This window comes from Oreochromis niloticus, linkage group LG15 (genome assembly GCF_001858045.2).
Source record: "Oreochromis niloticus isolate F11D_XX linkage group LG15, O_niloticus_UMD_NMBU, whole genome shotgun sequence".
Classification (NCBI taxonomy): domain Eukaryota; kingdom Metazoa; phylum Chordata; class Actinopteri; order Cichliformes; family Cichlidae; genus Oreochromis; species Oreochromis niloticus.
In genome coordinates this window covers 33,588,904-33,610,303 of record NC_031980.2, presented here as the reverse complement: position 1 = coordinate 33,610,303, position 21,400 = coordinate 33,588,904, and the positions used below count along the sequence as shown (strand labels likewise).

Here is a 21,400-nt window from a genome sequence, read left to right as displayed (position 1 = left end):
GGGTAACCCCCCTCCCCACCACCACCCTGGTGCTAATCTCCCCAGCCATGACTGGTATCTCTGATTGCACTGCTGTCATTCTTCCTCCAATCTCAATCACTTTTTAATCAGGATTATCTTCTCCGACACCGAGACTCGAGAGTTAATTAGGGGGCCAGCCACTGCAGGTGCTACAGCCCAATTGGGATTGCTTGGTTTATTCTTCATTCGTTTCCAGCCCTAATTTATTTTGATCTCTGAATCTATAAAACCTACATCAACCAAAGAAAGCAGCCTGTGATAAAAACCAGGAAACAACTTCCATTAATCTGCCAATGCTTGGACTTTAGACCATAAAAACACAAAGAAACCTACCTGTATGTAGATTAAAGGAACAGTTAAAAACTGAGTCTTTGCTTGTGTGTTCGTGTGTGTGTATACACATGTGTATCTGTGAGACAGCTGCACAAGAGCATTTCCTCATAAACACAACCACGCTGTGTAAAGCGGGGGTTTTTTGGTATTCATCTTTGAAGCAGAAAACAAATGTCAGAGAAACAACAAAATCTTCAACTTCTCAAAAAAGAAAAGAAAACGCCAGGTTGCCCACTCTGTTTCCTGTCAGCTGGAATACAGTGGAGAGTGTCTGTCTCCATTTACATACAAATGTCACCTTCTATCTTCCCAGGGGCTGGGGAAGGTTTTACTCTCTCCACCGTGATGCGCTTGACAAACTTTTCTTCCTCTACTGGGAGACAAGCTTGTGTTGCACTGTGAGAAAGTGAGAGGAAACTCAATGCATTTTGCCTCTGGTGCCTTCGCTGTCTTCTTTCTCTTTGACATGCCACTGGTACGTTGTAATTTGTGCATCAAGACTGGAGCACATAGGCTTTGTTTCCATTTCACTGAAAGATGAGGCAGCGTGCTGTTTGAAAAGGCGCCCGGGCTGCAGAAGTTGTAATTATTGAGGAAGCCTGATGATCGGGCTTTTGGATGGAAGGGGTTTGTTGTGGTAGGGGAATTATTAATACAAAACAAATGATTCCAGTGAGCCAGACTGCAAACAGAGTGCGTAAAATGAGAATATCTAATAACGGCCTCCTTGTACTAAGGGAAGCGATAGCATCATCTGCATCTATAGCAATCATCACCACTGAAGAATGCCCAAACTGCCAGCGCTGCTTGTATTCCCAGTGATGCACATGCAGCCATTTTCTGTGGTTAAGTGGCCCACATAGTGAATCTGCACCATTTCTCATAAACCAGGACGTGTATCCCCTGATGCATAGGGATGAACAATCAGCCTGACAGGCAGGTAGTTACTCCTTCTTAACCCCAGCTCACACTGCATGATGCAACGGAACAGCAGCCCCCTCCCTTTTTCTGCTTCTCCTGCTTCCCTCTCTTTAAGCATGCTCCCTCTATTCATTTTCTCATTCTCTCCCTATCTCTCTCTCCTCTTTCCTAGCCTCCTAATTTTTGCACACTGCCTCTCTTCATTATTCCCTTTCCTCTCTTTAACCCCCCCCCCCCCCCAACAGCAATTCACTAGCTTCCTCTCTTTCTCCCTCTCAATCTCTCTTTTTCCCAGAGGCCCATGTTTCGTTGCTTGCATTACACACAATTACTTCCATCCATCAATTATCTGCCTACTCCTCTTTAGCTACCCCACTCCCCTTTCTCTACTCTATGACAACCCCCACTACCCTGATTACACGTGTTTCTCTGCGACCTCCATCCCTCACCTGCCACCCCTTAGCTAAGAGTACCTCCTTGCGCTCTCCTCCTCCCTCCCTTTCCGCTCCTTTTTTCTTTTCCCCTTGTAACAGATGTCCCCTAAAGTTTGGGTGAGGTTGTGCATGTGGTGGAGAGGGCAGGAACAAAAGGACGGGGTGGTGGTGGTAGTGGTGGGGACACAGATGGGGTGTGGTGGTGATGGGGGTGGGGGGAGTCATCTGAATGGTGCCAAGCCATCTTGCCTTGAGCTTTCTGTGTCTGCACAATAAGCACCAGCGGATTAACAGCTTTTTAGCACACACATGCACACACAAACCCACTCACATCTCATTACAACACCACACTGGAGCAACAACCTGGGATAAGCCCATGTTTGGTGTGAATTAGTTAAAGCTGTGACCCTTAGAATAAAAAAAAGGTTCAACAATGCTCTGCTAATGTATGAATTCACTAACACAGTTTCAATTAGCAATAAATGCAACAATAGCGGCATACTGTGTGCACTTTGTGTGTGCATTGTGCAGCCTTTTCAACATCAAATCCAGGTTGTTTTTAGAAGAAAGACACTGCAGCACTATTCTCAAGCTAAAGCTTGATCCAAATGTAAAAAAGTTTGATTTTGGCACATTTATATAAAAGCTGCTCTCATCATACTGGTTGCTTACTCTATCAATTGTATATGTAATTGGAGGAGTTTGTAAGAAATGGAGGGATGATGCAGAACATTAACAAATCAATGAGCCTTTGTCATTGAAGCACAAGTTAGACTGTCCATTTAGCAAAGCACCAATAGCTAAATCAAATGTGGTTATGAAAGCTGGGTGCAACAAGACATTAAGTATGTTAAGTTAAAACATACTTAAATGGAAAGACAAGATGGTAGACGCATTCCTGGTAAAGTGTTAGAAAAGTTTTTACCTTACAAAGCTCAAACTGACTCAAACTACAGTGTTTTTTAAAACTAGTTCTCAGATATGTTTTGTGCAGATGACTCAACAGTCAAATGTGCTCCATCGAATGGCCTACAAGAGCAGGGTTTAAATGAGCTAACTGCAACCTGTTTGAATCCGTCAGGTTTAACCTCCCCAAACACACACAGACATAAACAGGCTACCACCCCTGTGTAAAACCTCACAGGGGTCAAACTGCCAGGGCACAGGACAGCCTTTCCTGCCAGACTTATTTTGCAAAGACAAGAAGGAGGCAGACACCCCAAGGGGAACCTCAGTGCATCAATCTGGGAGAAGCCAGCTGGTAATCACACTTAACATAGGAACAGCCCAACAGCAAGCATCAGGAGACCCCCATAGGGGATGCAGGCAGAGAGACAGGACCAGACACACCCATTTGTAGTCTGTCACAGACTGTTAATTACTTCTCACCATGAGGCAGGACTTCACATTAACTCTATAACTATAAAAGGGGATGGGTTCAGGGCCATAGGGAAATGAGAGTAAACTGGTGTTTGTGTGAAAACTCTGTGTCTGGTACAGTTTTCTCTCTCAGGCGCTATGCTTGTTCAAGGGTGTTACATCTTACACGAGGCTGAACTGTATGAGGAAGTAGCAGGCATCAACAGAAGGTCTGCTCCTGCTTGTAGTCAAAAGCAGATTACTGTCACTTCATCAGAAGGAGCTGAAGCGAATCATTTTTCTAAAACCTGGTGGAACCAAACGGGATGGGCAGGAAGCTGGGGAGGTTGCAGTGTGCTTATGTATTCTCAAAAGCTTTAGCAGATAGTCTGGCAGAGATTAGTACGTTCATGCGCATGAGGGTCTACCTTCACCTCTGCATACAACACAATAATATGACTGCACATTCTTCAACTAAGGCATATCTCTAGGAAATATAATATTCAGGTATAAATAATAAATGTGCCAATGATATGATAAATTAAAAAAAAGCAATGCAATCAGGAAAAAAGAAAGGGCGTGACATATGGATTCAAATATGCACGAGTGACACGTAGAGACAGAGAAGAGTTTTGAATCTTATCTTAATCCCCGGTATTTTACACCTGGACATTTTTGAGTTGTGTCAAAAGCCAGAAAACTAAATAGGAAAATGGAGAAAGATTTCTGAGGGAAAGAAACAAATTAAGTGAAGAAGACAGAGGCATGAAGAAAACCAAGGATGAGAAAACACCAGAGGAGCCCAAGAGACAGCCAAGATGCAAAGAGGACTTAGAGTCAGCCAGAAACAGATCAATGCTGCTGAGTTCACACACGTTATCACAGCCTTGTCTTATCTGGCCCCATGCCTCTCAACCCGTGTCATCTCTGTTCAAATCCATTGATGGCCTTCTTTGGAGTGGTAACCTTTAGACTTCAGTTGGTGGGTAAACTGTGACTTTTGGGGGTTCCCCGCCAGTTCGGAACAAAGTTCTAAAGGGAATTGAGCTACAAACTTTAGACCTAAAGCATCCAAACACTGGTGCCTGAGCGAATAGTTCTCTCAGACTGCAAGTCACAAGTCTCACGTGTCTCCACCTATGGACAAGGAGATAACAGGAGCATCCAGTAAATTGAAGAGATCTACTAGAAAACTGCCAACCTGCAGTTTGCATTTATCTTTTTATCTTGTTTTTTTTCTGTCTCTCAGGAAAGCAGAAGGTGTTTCTTGGTAACTGGGCTTGCACAAACAGAGGTCTGATCTGACTTGTTTCAAAACTCAAAAACAGGTACATGGTATGTAATGCAGTGCACCACACATTGCAGATAAAGTGATGTGGACAAAGATATGCTGTGGGGTTTTTGCTAACATTCATCATGCAACAAAACAACAAAAAGAGTGCCAAAAACATATAGAGCTGTTTGCCTTTACACAGCCACCATGTATTCTGTTGCCCTACAGTCTGCGTTGTCTTACAGTTGCATATGAACATAGACTTATAGGCATATATCGCTGTTCCAGGCTAAGAGGGTTCAGTAATAACTTTTTATTATTGGTAAAACCATACAACTAACAGGCTAGAGTTCAATGCCCAAATGTGACCCCTTTACTTTCAAATACAGAAGCCCAACACTTCACTGCAAAACAACTACTTTTGCATTAAAATTTCTTTAAACTGTACATCTAATCTATGACCCATCAAAAACTTAACAAAAAAACCCAACGACACCTCTTCTTTTCTGAAAACAAATTGAATTTTAGTTTTGCGACATTTTACGTAATCTTCCCACTGTGTGCACGGTGACGCTCACACTATGAAGCTGTTAGATGCTACTTTTATCGAGGGCTTCTCCAGCCTGGTTAAGTAGGAAGAAATGTGAAGGACAAAGGATGGATAATCCACAAATCAAAGAGGAGAGGAGGGGACACTTTAGAAGACACACTGCCTCCTGTTTTCACAGTCAAGCTAATTGCACCTCGTGTCGCTGGAAGAGCACTGATTTAGCACTCGGAGCAAATTAAAATGAATAAACACAATTAGCTGTGAGTGCAACAGCGCCTCTGCATAACGTGCCACATTTCTCTCTTTCTCTCTACCACAACAGTCACTTCAGAGCAGCTGTTATTAACTGTGTTGTTGCGTTAAGTGCAATGTGAATAATTGCAAAGCACTCGATGCCACCAAAACTCTGTTAATTTGGATTTGAATAAAATAAACAGGGCACAGGCTAGTAAGAAAGTGGTCCTAAAAGCCTAAAAAAATAGATAAATTAAGTGTAATATCGTTGTGTCCTCTTGAGTAAGATAAATGCATTGACTGATGCTTTGGTATTGTCATAACTGCTAAATATTTTACAACCTTGCAAATGAAGTAAAGTAAATAAAGTCAAGTTTATATTAGTAGAGGTATATCAAAAGGTATATCATAAGGTCAAAGTTCTTAAGAGAACCTAAAATAAACTTATCTGAATGTTAAGAAGAGAAGGAAGGATTCATAATCCAAACATGTCCAACATCATTTGTCAAACATGGTGGAGGGAGTGTTAAGGCATGAGCTTGTGTGGCTGCCAGTGGAACTGGGTCACAGTTTTTATTACCTCTACCATAGGGGTTATGTTTTTGTTGCAGCTTGTCTATTTGTCTGTGAGAAGGATTATGCAAATACTGCTAGGCCGATTTTCATTAAACTGACTAGAGAGGTGGCACATGGGCAAAGAAACAGCTTAATGCATTTTGGTGTATATCCTGGAAATTTAGTCACATCAGCACCAGCTTGAGAGGTTGTGTAGCAGACAGCTGCATAACAGACTGGCTTTAGGGGGCCTCCCAGTAGCTAACAAATGTTACCATGGGTCCTTAATCAACCAATGGACGACTTACATTGGTTTCTCAGTAGAAATACTTCATTAAAGGGCCCCACTTAAGGTAGTGTGCGAGTAACATCAGTTGCTTCAGAATGTAAGCGTGTTGCAGGGTTGTAATGAGCATAATTGTGGGCTGATGTATAATGTTACTCGATATGTCCGTGGAGTATTTTTAAATAAATGATGATGTTTAATTTGAGTACTGGCCTTGGTCGAGGTTAGTGATCTCTGGCCTCCAGATGATGTACCTGCTTTTCATATACTTTCATATACCCCGATGCATCGGGGGTGACAAACTTCAAGCACTCATCAACTGCACCCCAGCATCAAAAATAAACATTGTATTTGCAAGTAACAGATAGACATTTTTTTTAAAAAGAAGAAAAAAAAACAACTTGAAAAGATGTTGATGGTTGTGAGTTTCAGTTTCAGCACCACGTCTGGAAAGTCAAACAATAAAAGCGTCTTAAGGCATCAAGAGCGTTGCGTGTGCTATGAAAATTGATTACCACACAGTGTTTAAGCCGGTCGTGTGTCAAAAATGTCAAAAATATTAAAGAAAGACGATTAAAAAGTTCAATTACCTCAAGTAAAATACACGGCTGAATAACTCATTGCACGCAACGCCTGTAGCTATCTTGATCTCTCTCTCTTCTCCACTTTGATGCTTTCAAAAATGGAGAGAATACACCCTACTGTTGAGGTAGGGGAAATAAAGAAAAACAGCTCAGAAAGTAATAAATTGCAAAGGAAATGAATTTCAAAACCCTGAGGAGGACACTTCTGCAAGACCTCCATACTTGGGGGAGGAAAAAAAAAGCATCATATCCGGGGCACAATTCAATTAGCTTTTCTTCCAAGTGTAGGGAAAGGAGCTCCGGGGAGAAATCAAAAGTTTGGTCCAATAAAAGAAGTTTTTCAAGGATGTAATGTTCTCGTGGCCCCTTCCTTCCCCCGCTATGCGTTGCCACTTCTTAGGAGAGCGCCACTCAAGCAGGCACTGACTTGTGATTTCTATATACAAAAAATAAATAAATCGGCTAAATTAAATAAAACAGCACCTTGCAGATGCTGCTGTGACAGACACACTGGTCACGCTTAGTGGGATATGCCTGCCAGCTTAATCCTTGGCATTTTCGTTGCCTGTTGTCTTTCTTGCCCAGTTATTTGACAGTGATCAGGGGTGATAAATTGTTCAATTAAAGCCACATTAAGAATCCAGAACACACTTGACATGCAGCGTCTTGGTTTACGTGTTGTCCAATTACTCTAAAGGACAAGACTCCTTCTTGATACTGACAATAGACATGTGACTCTCATCATAAGACAAATGGGTTTATTTATTTAAGTTAGCAGGCTGATTGAATGCTGGAATGCAGAACTGATGAGTTGGATTTACAAAAAAGGGGGATTTTATCATGTGTTTTCTTTCTTTCTTTTTTTGCTTGACTAAACAGAGCTTATTAATTATGCATCAGATTGGAAAATTGTCTTAAGTGAAGCGAGACTTGAAATGGGACAAAACATGCTGTAAGTAGCAATAACAGGTCCACATGACTGAATTCGTTCCCTCAGAGCAAAGGCGCATCTCACCTCTGAACTTCCAAAACTTCCCAGATAGTTCACTGCCTCAATAACATTTAACATCAAGAATCAAAACCTCTATATTTGAGCTCATATTTTCCACAAAATCCATTTAAAAAAGCAGCAGAGGTACAAATCTTTTGTTTTTTGCTTTTCATTTGCTGTTAGGGTGGGAGCACTGGGGGTGAGGAGGGTGACAGTGTTCTCTGGTGAAGGTCGTTGCCTTGGAAAATGTTTAGCCTCAAATGTTATAAAAATTAAGATGACCTGGAAATCATCTTAAACAAATGATATTAATGGTGATGATTAGGAGGATAATAAGAGGAACAAGAACAACATCAAAGGTCATGCCTGGAAATGTATCCAAACCATGATTCCACTATCCATACGTTTTCACACTGCCATAGTGTTGGAGGGGTATTAAAAGGCACCTGGTACTTTTAAATGTAAATCCTACAGTAACCATTTAACACACTCTAACCTTTCAATAGGCAAGTTACTTAAACATTTAAGTACTATCAAAATACTTAAATATTCCGTTACTTTTGACTATACTGCCAAGCATTGCACTTACTGATTAACGGTTACCCTCTACAGGCGAGCGAGTAACAGAAGCATTTTTATCTTCAGATGCCACAGAAGCAGAGCCCCATCGTAAGAAAGCTCAATAAAAAAACAAAGATGCTAAAGTTTTGGTTTTTCTGTTTGAATGTTAACACAAAATCATTCACGGAAGATTTATTTATGAAAGCACGTTGAAAGAGAAAAAACGGACTAAAATTAACATCTCTTCTTGGTTACTCCAGCGAGCTGAGATACAAAATCACAGCAAAGCTGAAAATATATAAACATACAGATATAGCCCGAGTCCACTCTTATGTCTCGCACCTTTCACCTGAACTGATTTCAAGCATTAAGAAGAGTTAAGGAGGAAAAAGTTGCACTCACTTCAGCGGCGTGAGAAAAGTACTTTTGAGAGTACCCCCCCTCAGTTGGTTTACTGGGGATAGGTTTTAAATCCGTATGCTCGGGGTAAGCGGTCAGTTCCCTCAGAGCAAATAAAAATAAACAGTTACGTTGAATCTCCTGCGGCAGAAAAAAACACTATATTCCACTTTCTCCAGCGGCAGTCACTTGTTAGCGGAGAGAGCACGTATGAAATACTCCTTTTATTCTCCGTACATTTGTATTCCTTCCCCCCCAAGATCAGACGCTCCAAGCCAGAATCTCCTCAGTGAAAGAAAAATAAAATGCCCTATAATAATCCGTGCGCGACACCGCCGCGCGCGGATCTCCAAATGTGTATCTCTTTATTGGTGTGTCTCGTTATCTCCGAGTTGCAGGTTTGGATTCTTTTCTTCCTAAAGCCACTCCGTACGGGCTGGGGGTGGGGAGACAGGAGTCAAACACCCCCCCACATTCTCCCTCCCCTATGAAGCGGAGGGGGAAAAAACATAGGGAGTCCTGTGCTGCGTTCAATGCCGCCTCATAAACTTCGTCTCTTGACTTCTCCTACATCGTAAATCGCACCATGTGGTGCGTTCAAGCACGTTAGTAGGAAATCATAACACAAAGTGGCCTGTAACGAAACGAGTTACTGCTGCTGATCTTTGGGTTTATAAATCTGTGCTGCAGTGGCAGGACTAAGAAAAGGCAAACACATGCATTTACATGAAACGCTTTTAACAACATGAAGTCTCTTTAAGAGCACAGGTTAAAGTAAAACTGTTCTTAGTCTAACTGTAGATCAAATTGACCTTTTCTCCATATGTTCACTGTGTGGATGTTCAGTGTAGATCAGCCCACATAACCTGCAAAAACGATCAGCATAGTTGTTTTAAACTGTATTAGAGTGACCAGTGAACAAGTCGAAATAAGTGTTGCCATTGTGATTAAGTGTGACACACACACACACACACACACACACACACACACACACACACACATCTTAGAATAAATTGAAACAAGGTGTCACCCAATCACATTGGCTTTTAGTTGAAAAGGCGATCCTGATTGGCTTGTAGGATTTGAATTTGAACAGTGCCAGCTGGTGTCCTCTATGTCCAGCAGGGAGCCTAGACACACACTGGAGGCACATCAATCAGCTGACCCCATACTCACCTACCTTTGCAAACTGAAAATTGTTGCTCCGTCTTTGGCTAAAACCAGTTACATTTTGCTTTGTTCCAGACTGTCATATGTTAAGCTGTGGATTTTTTTTTTAATGCTTTGTCCCAGCAAAATGCAGCTAATTATGGCAAAGCTTTAAGGACTAAAGGAAAGGCTGGAAATTTGAAGAACATGAGACTGAATTTAAAAGGGTTTTTTGGGAAGTGTTACAATATGTGAAGCATGCTGCATCAAATAAGAGACCTCTTCTTCCCAAATAGAAAGAGAGGAATAATTTTTTTTTCCTGGGTGAACTTTTCAAGGTATGCAGGCAGTAATAAATGGGAACAAGCCCTTTTGAGAAGACACATCTTTGCTGTGTACTGGCAGAAAGCCACCCTGAGCCACAAGCAATCCTCCACTGCCCCCTTTCTGTTCTTTGTTTAAAACCCAGTGTGACATGTAGCACACCATAAAGAGGTGTAAAAGTGTGTGTGTGTGTGTGTGTGTTTGTGTAAGGATGGGGTCTAATCAATTTACTGTTGAGTATAAAACATGTGTTTATGTTACGAAGATTTCTCCCTCAGCCTCTTATTCACACCAGAGCCCTTTATTTAATCAAGGCGGTAAATCTTAGCAGCGACCCAGAGCTCTCACCACCATTCCCCTGGTGGCGTGAGCCTTAACATGGTAAATTTCACTCGGGTAGGGAAATGCGCTCAGTGGCCGAGGCTAGTGCTTTGGAAGGATAAAAAGAGCACTTACTGCCTGACATGTGCAATCCATAACAGAATAATGAGACTCCTCCACTCCCGGAGTCCTCTTCTCCAGCTATCCCACTCCCACTTTTTCTGTTTTCCTTGTGAGTGTTCATAAATGCCATGTAAATTCAAAGAGCGGAAGATGTGGCAAGTGCTCGGGGGAGAGCGTTTAATCGTTTGCGTCTTGTTTCCGAATCACATAGCAGCATGTACTGTTTGAAGATCCTCGAAACAAGCGGTGAACCTTGTTGAAACTGCTGCCCTCCTTCTGTCAGCTGCTGTGCTTCCAAGTGAAGGAAGGTGATCCTCATCACAATCGCTGCTTAGCAATGTTGTCAAACAGATAATGCTCGCATGCAAAAAAAAAAAAGGCAGAAGGCAGAAGAATGGTTATTCCTGAATTTATATTCATAATAAAGATTGTGTGTCTTTATTGTGAACTGGTTGGTACATTAATAAGGTTAAGGTTCAGCTAAGATGGCATTTGTTGTGCAGAAACATGAGGTCGATTGGAGCTGGATTGGAGGTTGAAGGTAGACCCTTCTTACCAAAAAAAGCACAATGAGGCTAAATGGTTCCTGGAGTGTTTTTGAACATCCTAAGCAATTTCCCTTCATCTATGGATGACACTCTTCTTCTAGACGTTCTGAATAACGCATACCTACAGTATGTACAGTATGACTATGCTTAAAAGCTGCCAAACCAAACCAACTAATTTAAATGTGCTCTACGAACTCTGCCAAGAGGAGTGGTCAAATAGCAGTGGCCAAGAGTTTGTTGGTGGCTACCAATAGGGTCTAATCAAGGTGCACCTTGCTAAGAGCTTTTTAACCAAATATTGGGCGGGGATCAAAATTAATTTTAAACATGTGCATCCAATTCGTGTTTTTAAGGTCATTAAATCATGTACAATCATTTCAATATTGGAGAAAGAAGTCCAAACAAATCATTAAAAGTCCGAAGTTACTATGGCATTTATATCCATGATGAGTGTATGTAACCTTCTGACCACAGCTGTATTTATATGCCTACTTAGTCTCCCTGTCTTATTCTTGTGTTTACCCCAAGGGAGTATACTAAAAAAAAAAGGCCATCTGGAAGTTCAGGAATTTTCCTGGTTAATCTTGGGAGGCCTGTTCTTTTCTACACCCAGCCTCAGCTTTATATATACTCCACAGATCATCACAGTTGCAGCACAGTTGAGATCTGTAATAAGCAGCCACCAGTCACTATCACAGCTGGAACTATGTAGTGCTCAGGCAGTTGGCATTTAGTGCTGGCTAATTTCTGGTTAATGCTTCAAAGTGTGGTAAGACAGAAGATACTGAAAACGGTGGGAAAGAGACAAAAGGCATCAAAGAGTGAGGGAGTAGGCACTATGTGCCCAGAATAAACAGAATCAACTAAAGAACAAAAAAGGTTTTCAGCCTTGCGTTTTGACGTTAGAATCTCATTGCAGGTTGGTTAGTCCATTTCCGAGGTTTAACTAGTCAGACGTACCAAAAATGGGTACAATAAACATTTAAAGTGATGATTTTATTTTTAAAAAGTGATGAATCTATTTAAGTCTTTGAAATATTTTAATTTTTTGTATTATGGCTTATTTGGCATATTATTTCTAATATATTTAATAGACGATGGACAGAGGATCATGGAGCAGGAACCAACACAACTCCAATTACAGGGGACCTATTGAACATTAAAGTGTGAATGGAGTATATCAGAGTACATAAAAACGACGTCACTTATACTATGTATAATCAAAATCTTCTTTGAATGCCACCCTTGATCTTATTTTTTGTATCAAAATGGCAACACTTCAATCTGAACATAATTTCGAGGGAGAAGTACGAGTCATGGGAATCAATCTGGGAATTAAGGTATGTTGGGTGATTCTGTGGCCAAACCTCAGGTTCTTTGTGCCAAATATTTTTCCCAAAATGCCAAAGGACATTACAATGTTTAAACTGGGGAAGGCACATTTGTGTTTGTGCTCAAGAGTGGAAGTACGATTTTCACCCTTGGACACTGTGGACTAAAGTGGACTAAAAACTGCACATTGGTCTCTGGATCGCAGCAATTCACCCAGCTCCAATTAACAGTGATGCTAATAAAGCTGATTCTCTTTTTAGTTCCGTGTTGAAATTGAAAGTGTGTGTATACACATTTAATCAGAACGTCCAGGGAGTATAAACAAAGAAGCTATCATGGGACACTTTGAGAGGAAGAGTGGGAAAATTAACTTTAAATTAGATATGCCTTTTTTTCTGGGGTCTTGAAATGTTTTTTTGAGGTTTTAAAAGTATTTACCATTCTATGACAATTCATAGAAGTTATCATCACATACATACTTGACTTTTTTAACTTGTTTTGAAACAAAATGTTGATTCACAAATATGTTGTGGCAATTTCAGTCTGGTGTATTAAACTGGGGACACTTGACCGCAAATTCCAAGGCTTCTTTTTGTTGCCAGTCCATCCCCTGGTTGCTTTCTTCCTTATTGTCTCCCTGCTCCCTTTCGTTCATCTGTGTCACCCTTAGGGGTTGAGGCACAATCACCTCTGATAGCAGCGGGCCATCGCTCACTCTGTCCCTGGAGGCGACAACCCACTTACTGCCAGCTTGTGCTCAAATGGAGGACATTTCATCACCCTACCGAAAACACAATTAAAAACACGTGCACGTCCGGTTGGCCCTCGAGAGCCACCCCTTGTCATAAGTTTAGTTACACTGAGTCTGCCTCACCCTCTCAGATATTTACTTTCCCTGTGACTGAGTGTTTATCAGCTAGGTTGACAAGTGTGCTTTTTTTAGTGCACATGAGGCGCTGGAAGAACAAGAGGAAGTGAACCAGTGCTCAGTGTTTAACGCTCTTCTTTTTGAGAGACATTTGTTTCCTTGTAGCTTCTACAGTTAGCTGATAAGTGACTCTCTAGGCTAGAATATTTTTCTTCTTTGCTGGAAGCCAAAATGGAGGACAGTGTGCAGGGGTTTGTGGTGAAGGGTGACTTCCTCAACGCACACACATACTGTACAAACACACACACACAGAGCAAGCGGGAACAGAGGCAGACTGACAGCTATTAGAGAGCAACGATGCTTGCTCTTATCTCCCTCCATGATAGAGATCTACAAAGAGCTTGAGAGAGATTATGAATTCATTACCTTGATACACAAGTGAGCACTGCAATAGACAGGAATTTGAGAATGGAGATAGGAGCTTGGTGGGTGCAGGGAGAAGAGAAGGAATGGGACTGCAATGAATTACATGCTGCTAGCGCAGAATAAATCTGTCTGCTTTCTTTGCATTTTTAGGACAATTTTTTGCCTTGTTGCATTTGTTGATTCTCTAAAATGTGTTCCTCCCATGTGTGATCAGGCTTTATTACAGGTCTAGCTATATTTCTATCCATTTGTGCATGTACATTGTCCAGATTTACCCAGCTAACAACATTTTACCCCCAGATTTTATCCCTCCATCCATTTTTTCTGCACAGAACTAAAGAAAAACAACTAAAGAAATATCTGGATGAGATTCCCCGGAGCTCAGTATTGACATTAGGCTCCTTTCTGAAATTGATTGGTTTTGTTGTCATATGTGATGTTGAGTGTTTTCAGTTGCACTTCTGATGATTGCAGTTCACTGCTCAGATGTAGGTTTTGCACAGTCAGCTTGTCATTCTATGCATCGTGTCAAGTCTCTTGTGTTAAGTATCTAACTTTATAGTCTTGGGAGAAAGGACATCTGAAAAAACTACTTAAATAATAGTCTTTTTTACTAACGTAACACATTTCAGTCAGTGTAACTATACAGAAATGTTTTTCTGTGACCAGCCACACTGTCCTATTCTTGCCTCCTTCCTTCCTTCAACTCTTGTGAAATTCTTTCAGATGGCTCACTTTCAATATGGCTTCCTCACTGAGTGTGTTTTCCCTCAAGCTCGTTGAACTCGGCTGACGTTTGGATGCAGGTGACACAGTGCAGCTAAATAAACCAAACAAATTCAGAGAGAGTGAAAGAAACAGGTACAAAGACATAAAAAGAGAAGTCAGTAAGTAAGTTTTTTTCCCCTCTTTGTCTTATGAATCCAGTAAAATTGACAAATGCTTTACACGGTGCCTGCTTGAACTACAAATTCCAAGTTCACTTCTAGACTGAGCAGACAGTTAACTGTGAATTCAGTTGAGCTGTGAATTAAGGTTGTGGCCAGACTAAATACAGTACACAACCATGGATGAGACTCCCCCAATCCAATGTCAAAATCCCGTCTGAAGAGATGCTTGCAGATGTTAATTCACTTCTACTCATCTTGCCCCGTGATAGCATCACAGAAGCCAATAAGCTGATATATGCTACTTCAACAGTAATCCTAGAGACACTTGGGTAGATCAAGATTATATGCAAAGAGAATCCTCCATGGAGGAGAAACCTGAAAACCAAAATTAAGTCCAGAAGAGCATTAGTCGGTTAACAGAGGTGCAGAAGGGCCTGGATGGATAATAAGGACATCAACAAGTCCACCACTGAGTCTCTAAAAACACCCTTCACTGCTAGGCTGAAGAAAAGTAAAACCCAAGAGAACAAACGGCTTGTTCTCCAAGGACCTATACAAGATGTACTCCCAGCTACAAATACATAATGACACAAGGACAGACCTACTCAGAGCTGATCAAAGCAATGAGAGCATAGAGAGGTGGACAGCATTAGGAACTGACATGATCCACACCTACTGGATGTAGAGCACTCCACGAGTTCCTGATAGCACAAATGACTCCCCCCAAATTGTCTAGCAAAATCCAAAAGCACAATCTTGGTCAGAAAGGATCTTAAGGGTACAATACCTTCAAAATACTGACCAACATCATAGATCCCAAGTTGAGTAGTCACATTGGTCAACATGTGAGGTCAACACATGACAAAAGCTCAGAAGAGCATTCAAAATATTACCATATGGTAATTACAACAGCTAGTGGTTGATTGAAGAGTGCACCAAGATGCTTTGAGTTGGCAACCTAACCTGAGCATAGACTGACTATGACTATGAATAAGGTTGGTTTCCTTAGTCTAAGAATCTTGGTGAAGAGCTCATGACTGACAAGCTGACACATAGATTCTGCAGTATCGGGATCTGCTCAAGGTTAATGGTGCATTGATGAGCTTCATCAGGAGCTCAGTGTTGCTTTAGAAATCACCTGTACTCACTGCAAATGAGTATACAAACACAGATCCAGATCCAGGAGACAAGTGACCATCAGCCATCTCCAATACATGGATGACATCAAGGTGCCTGGAGTGAGCAAACATTGACTCAATGATCCACCTCACCAGGATACATAAAGAGGATACCAAGACGTAATTCAGACTGGATAAGTGGGGATGCATAGTTACAATATGCTAAACAGCAAGAATATTGCAAGACACATATGCTTACAAGCCATCAGATAGGGAGCTGAAATAGCTATAATAATTATAGCTGGACATATGATGAGATAGACTCCACTGATGTCAAGGCATGAAACCTCCTCACGGTGCACTGGCTGTAGGTGACAATATGAGCGTGAATGGTTGTCTATTTCTGTGTGTTGACTCTGTAATGGACTAGTGACCCGTCCAATGTACACCACCCTTCGCCTTATGATAGGTGGGATAATCTCCTGTCCCTGCTCCCCACCCTGAACTGAATATGTGGTTGAGGAAGCGGATGGACACATGTCACTAGCTTACCAATAAACTTAAGGAATTTAGAATGTGATTTCTGGTAGCAGTCATCTGTCTTATGTCCGTGGCATGTTTAGTGTTTTTGTGCTGGCATACATAAGTACCTTTAATAATATAGCCCATATACATCTTGAAACACATCTTTGATTGTTTAAAGGAAGGCCTTGCAGAGAGAACCCAATCTATAATTTATGTTCTGTGTAGGCATACTTTTAATGAAGTAATATATCATTACTCTGTGTATGTGTAGTTCACTGGGTATATTTCATTTGTATCTATACTGAATAATACTTTTGTGTGTTTGCATGTGCCTTTCAATATGCGCCACTGTACAGAGGGTACTGTATTTGAGTGCCTTTAATGCTTTCAGGTCACAGTGCATGTGGATATATATATGTGTACCTTTCAGGGAGTGTTTGTGTATAAGTGCGTGTGTATTTCTAAACCACAGAGAGGCGGGTAAAGCCATAGAGGCCAGTAGTGATGAGTGATGCCAGAGGTGGTTTTCTACCAACCTCTCTGCTGGCTTGCTGGCTCTCTAATGGCCTTCTCAGCGAGCTGACTGACCGACTTGGTGGCTCTCAGTGGCTGTGTCTTCCTTATTTGGTAGTGGAAGGTGGGGGATGGCAGTGGCAGGGTAGTAGATGGGAGAGCAGTGGTACTCTGTTTACATGCAGGGGCAGAAGGTCAGAGTGCCAGAGTGCTACGGAGCAAACGCAAATAACTTTAAGACAGTAAGTGAGCAGGCAAGTCATTGCTTCACGGTAGCGACTGGATGAATCAGAGCAGAGTGTGTGTGCGCGTGCATGCATGTGTCAGAGTATATGAGAGGGAGAGGGTGGATAAGAGTAAATACTTTAGTGAGGGAGGCCTGAGAAAAAAAGGTTTTACTACAGGTAATTTCCACTCACATGGACACACTGTTCTCTCTTTCCCCTCTCTTGCTCTCAGGCCCGGACAATTGAGAGGAGTCAGTAGAAAGGAAATTAAAGGCAACCATCCTTATAGTTTTACTCTTGTCCGCTTGACTGCTTGCATGCCTGCCTGCTTGCTTGCCTGCATTCCCTGGGCAATGTTTATGCTGTGCCCTGCCTAGGACAGAATAGATTCGCCCACACAGCACTGTGCTCTCAACCAGAACCTAAGTAGGTCTGGCAAGACCGAGCCACAGTCCCATTCACTTGCACTCCTCTGGATTAGGCTCTATATCCTGGGGCAACAGTGCAATGACTGCATTAATAGACCTAGATAGCATCTCTCCATCCCCACCCTAAATTATATATCCATATATCCATCCATCTTTGTTTCATATCAGCAGGTTGTTTGTTCTATTCCATCAGCTTCATTTAAGTTTTGTTACACAGTTTGGCAAATCACGAGAGACACTTAAGTTTTGAGTGTGTGTAGGTTCAAAGCCACGGGGGACGTATGAAATGCTGCATAATTATGAAGCCAAACTCAGCATAACAGGTGGCCAGAACTTGTGACAGAGCTGATGATTGAGCGATGAAAGAAATTAAGCTTAACAAGTTTCAGAGAGGACCTTTATTAAAATGCACCACACTGCATAGTTTCACATCATCAGTCTGAGAGGAGAATATATACTAAAACATCCTTCATTTCCAAATACCATGAAATTACACGTGCTAGCATAATCAGATTCATTGCCTAAAAAACTTGAGGTCAATTTACATTTCTTTAAATGCCGCAACAAATAACTGGAGCATACATAATTGAATAATGCTAATTCATCACTGCATTTTTTGGTCCCCTCTTTATGATGTATATTAGGGTTGTTGCTAGTACAGTAAGTGTGTAGTAAAGGCACTGCTGTGAAGAGGATGGTGGCAGAAGGGCACATTATCCAGCCTGTCAGACTACCAGTGCCACGCTACGGATAACACTGCTCTGAGAGAACACAGTGCCTCTTGACGCCAGCTGTAAAGATTAGCAGAGCTTTGTTTAATTGTGCCACTAACATCCTAGGAGCCACTTAAGAGCTACTGCTCGCTTTTCCTTCGAAACTGTCTTTAAAGCTCAGCCAACAGTTGCTGCTGTCTGCTCATTCAGGTGCAAAGGCCTTATGGATTTGTCCAATTCAGGTACACTCAGAGGAGCTCACATCTCCCTCCTGCTGAGGAAGGCAACTGAATCGGCAACGCAGCCAAGCCATTACCGAAACACTTAAAACAATGAACTGAAATAGATGTCAAAAATTAAACGAAAGACGCCGCATCCAATTTGGCCAAATAGCTGCTGTTGATCATGCAGTTTTAGCCAAAGTGGCCCCACTGGTGGCCCGCAGTGCCCGTGTTTGTTCAAATTAAATCAAACTGAAGTGTTTTGCAGCTGTGAAAACAAATAGCTATTTTGTCCAATTAGATGCTTACTAGGCAAAATAAAAGTTCTACTAATGGCTTTTGATTTTTAAGGCCATTTTCCCTCGAGGCTTAAAAATAAGATTTGGTTTATGAAAGACTTGAACCACGTCAATCACTGCATTGTCCTGGTTTCTCACAGCAGTCATAAACCTTTCACAATTACTTTGTAAACATGCATCCAGGCCCATCGTGTGCTTATACTGTTGAAGTGTGAAACACATTATATATAGCAGCAACAAGACAAAAGACTAAAAGGACTGCAATCAGTAGTAATAATAGTCTAATTTTAGTTAATAAAATCTGAAACCATTTTAGCTTCATAACTGAATTTTCACTTTTGGGATTTCCTTGCAATTTAAGGTGTTATTTTTAGTTATGACAAGGTTAATAGGAAAATAGGTGTCCTTGTACTCAGCAGTGTCATAACTGAAAAGCTCACACCAGTAAATGAATTGTCAAATCATTTCCAAACTGTGAACAGAGCTGCTCTCCTCTTAACATCCCGTTCCCCTAAATTTATATTAGCATGGCTACCTGTCACTGCAGCTGTCCGTGGAAGAGGAGCAACTCAGAAGATGATTTATTTACTCATTCAAAAAAAAAAAATCACATAAGAAATATTGTGTTATTTCTTTAGTGAACACTTTCCAAACATCAATACTGGAATCAACTCAGTCCTTCTGGTACCAACCAGTTCATGGGAGCAAAACAAAACATTTCAGACTGAAAGTAATGATAAGATTACACCTATTTTATTGGACAATGTAACATTTGCTGATTTCTTTTCATATTTAGCTGCTGCTTATTTTTCCCCCAGCTTTGCTTCATTGATGCTTCCAATCTTTTAAATCTATTTTAAAGAATTGATAATAATAACGCCAACACAGGAGGGTATGAATGTCAGCATTTTGATTGGACTCAGTTTTTGACTCATGCCTTCATTTAGCTACATAGATGCATGGTTGATGCAAGAAGCTAAAAAATGAGGAAGAGCATTACCAACTCCTGTTACAGGCTGAGCATTTCTCTTTAACGCTGGGTTATACTGAAAAGAAAAATCCACAACAACAAAATCCCCAGACGGTAAGTGTTATGGAGATGAGAGAAAAGTCTAAAGAAGTTGTAAATTATGCTGTGGTGCTGGTTCAGCTGAGAGTGGAGCTTGAGTCCTGTGTTAAGACAAATGAACTCATCTGCTTAATTATATTTTGATTTAAGCTTCTCAGCTAAAATATCATGAAAATTATAGGCGATGATAAATGTGTTTATTTCACTGATAGGTGTTGAAAGATCTGGACAAGAAACGCCATGACAACCATGATGTCATGTGGCACAGATCAATGCAATTTTCTACTAACTACAAATTCACAGAGGACATGTTTTAAAATATAGTTTTTTGTTATGCTGATGTGTAAATGGCACAGTCAGTGGATCTAACGTCGATACACACTCTGTTTTCGGCTTGTTGAGCCCACAGTCGGGGGTCCAGATGTGCCATCTTGCCTCCCAAACCTTTTCTGCAGTCGAACGAAGCAGGGCAGCGAGACTTTACTCTCATCGTGGTTTAGTATACCAAATACAGCTGTTAATGAGGCTGGTGGCCTCTGGCAGCAAGGTGACAAGAAGTAGGGGTCCCCGTGCATATGACGAGGGTTATGTCTGGGCTTGCATGTGCTCTGACACCCATTTGTTCATATTCATTCACAGTTTCTGCATGTCTTCTGCTCTGCCAGCAGCACTAATAATCAGGTGATGATATGGAAATAAGAATGCAGTGTGCAGCATATGTAATGTCTGTGGAGTCACCTACATTAGATCTATCAACTTGAAATTAAACTATTCCCTGACTGGAGCAATAGAGATGAGGGAGTTTCATAACTAAGCTGGGGGACTTTTAAATTTTTTTCCTACTGCTGCAATATTTGAATGGATAATATGAACATCTTGAGACATAGGGTGGGTGGATCGTGTACAGTTAAAATTCAATAAATGGTGATATTACACCCCAAGAGCAGTATGTAAAAACAGCCTAATGTTCAGTCTTTTAAAATATACTGGAACCGTTTGTAAGAAAGTCCTCTGAATTTGTTAATATCAGGGAAAAAAATGGTCTGAGGCCTGCAGCTGAGATGTGGAAAGACCGACTTATTAATGACTCTAACTACCATTTTGCTTAGTGTGCTGTTGTTGTTTTTTCTCAGCCACTCTGTGTATTTGCTAAATGTGCTATCACAACATTCCTAATTTCCTTCAAAGACATCTTGTAACAAGGATACAGAAAATTATGCAATTAGAATTAAATGCAGGCGTTACCTTTAATTAAAGGGGATTAAATCTATAATCGCGAGGAAACTCTATACAGTAGAAACATAAGTTTCACTGAAAAATGCATGCAGAAACCATTTCAAATGAATTCTGCAGCAAAGTACAGCAGTGAATGAGCCTGTAAATAAACCCCATTCAGGAGGGTACATTACATGTCTAAACTGATGCGCGATAGCTTCCAGATCTGAAAGTCACCAGTGCCGTTCGCTGAATGAAAAGAACTGCAGAAGTACAGGAGGAGCTCCTCAGTGCCAGTCTGCAGTGACAGGTAGATGATATCTCTCTCAGCCTTAGCACGGCTGTCAGCATGGATGGATGAGCTTAGCGCAGGGTGCACCCAAAGCGTGAAGGAAGATGACAGTTTATTGTGTCATTAGGACGTGGAAACAAAAACACTGGAGTTGGAGTTTGAACCAAACTTCAATAAACTTGCACTTGTGCATGTGACTGCTTGCAAAATAAACGGGCAATACTGGGCCACGATTTGCTTAATTAAACATCATTAGATATTCTATAGTTTTGATTAACTGCCTCCTCTGCTCGGCTTG

At 41.2% G+C, this 21,400-nt stretch overlaps 1 protein-coding gene across 15 annotated transcripts in view; it reads right to left on the bottom strand.

Annotated features, from left to right (window-relative positions):
- ptprsa (protein tyrosine phosphatase receptor type Sa) overlaps nucleotides 1-21,400 on the bottom strand; it is a 220,684-nt gene that overhangs the window by 159,422 nt on the left and 39,862 nt on the right. The window contains exon 1 of one of the 15 annotated variants that reach the window (XM_019345863.2): nucleotides 8,505-8,942. The exons of the other annotated variants lie outside the window; for them this stretch is intronic. The gene's annotated coding sequence lies outside the window, so the exon portion shown is untranslated. Of the gene's footprint in view, nucleotides 1-8,504; nucleotides 8,943-21,400 lie in introns of those variants that run through there. 15 annotated transcript variants of the gene reach the window in all.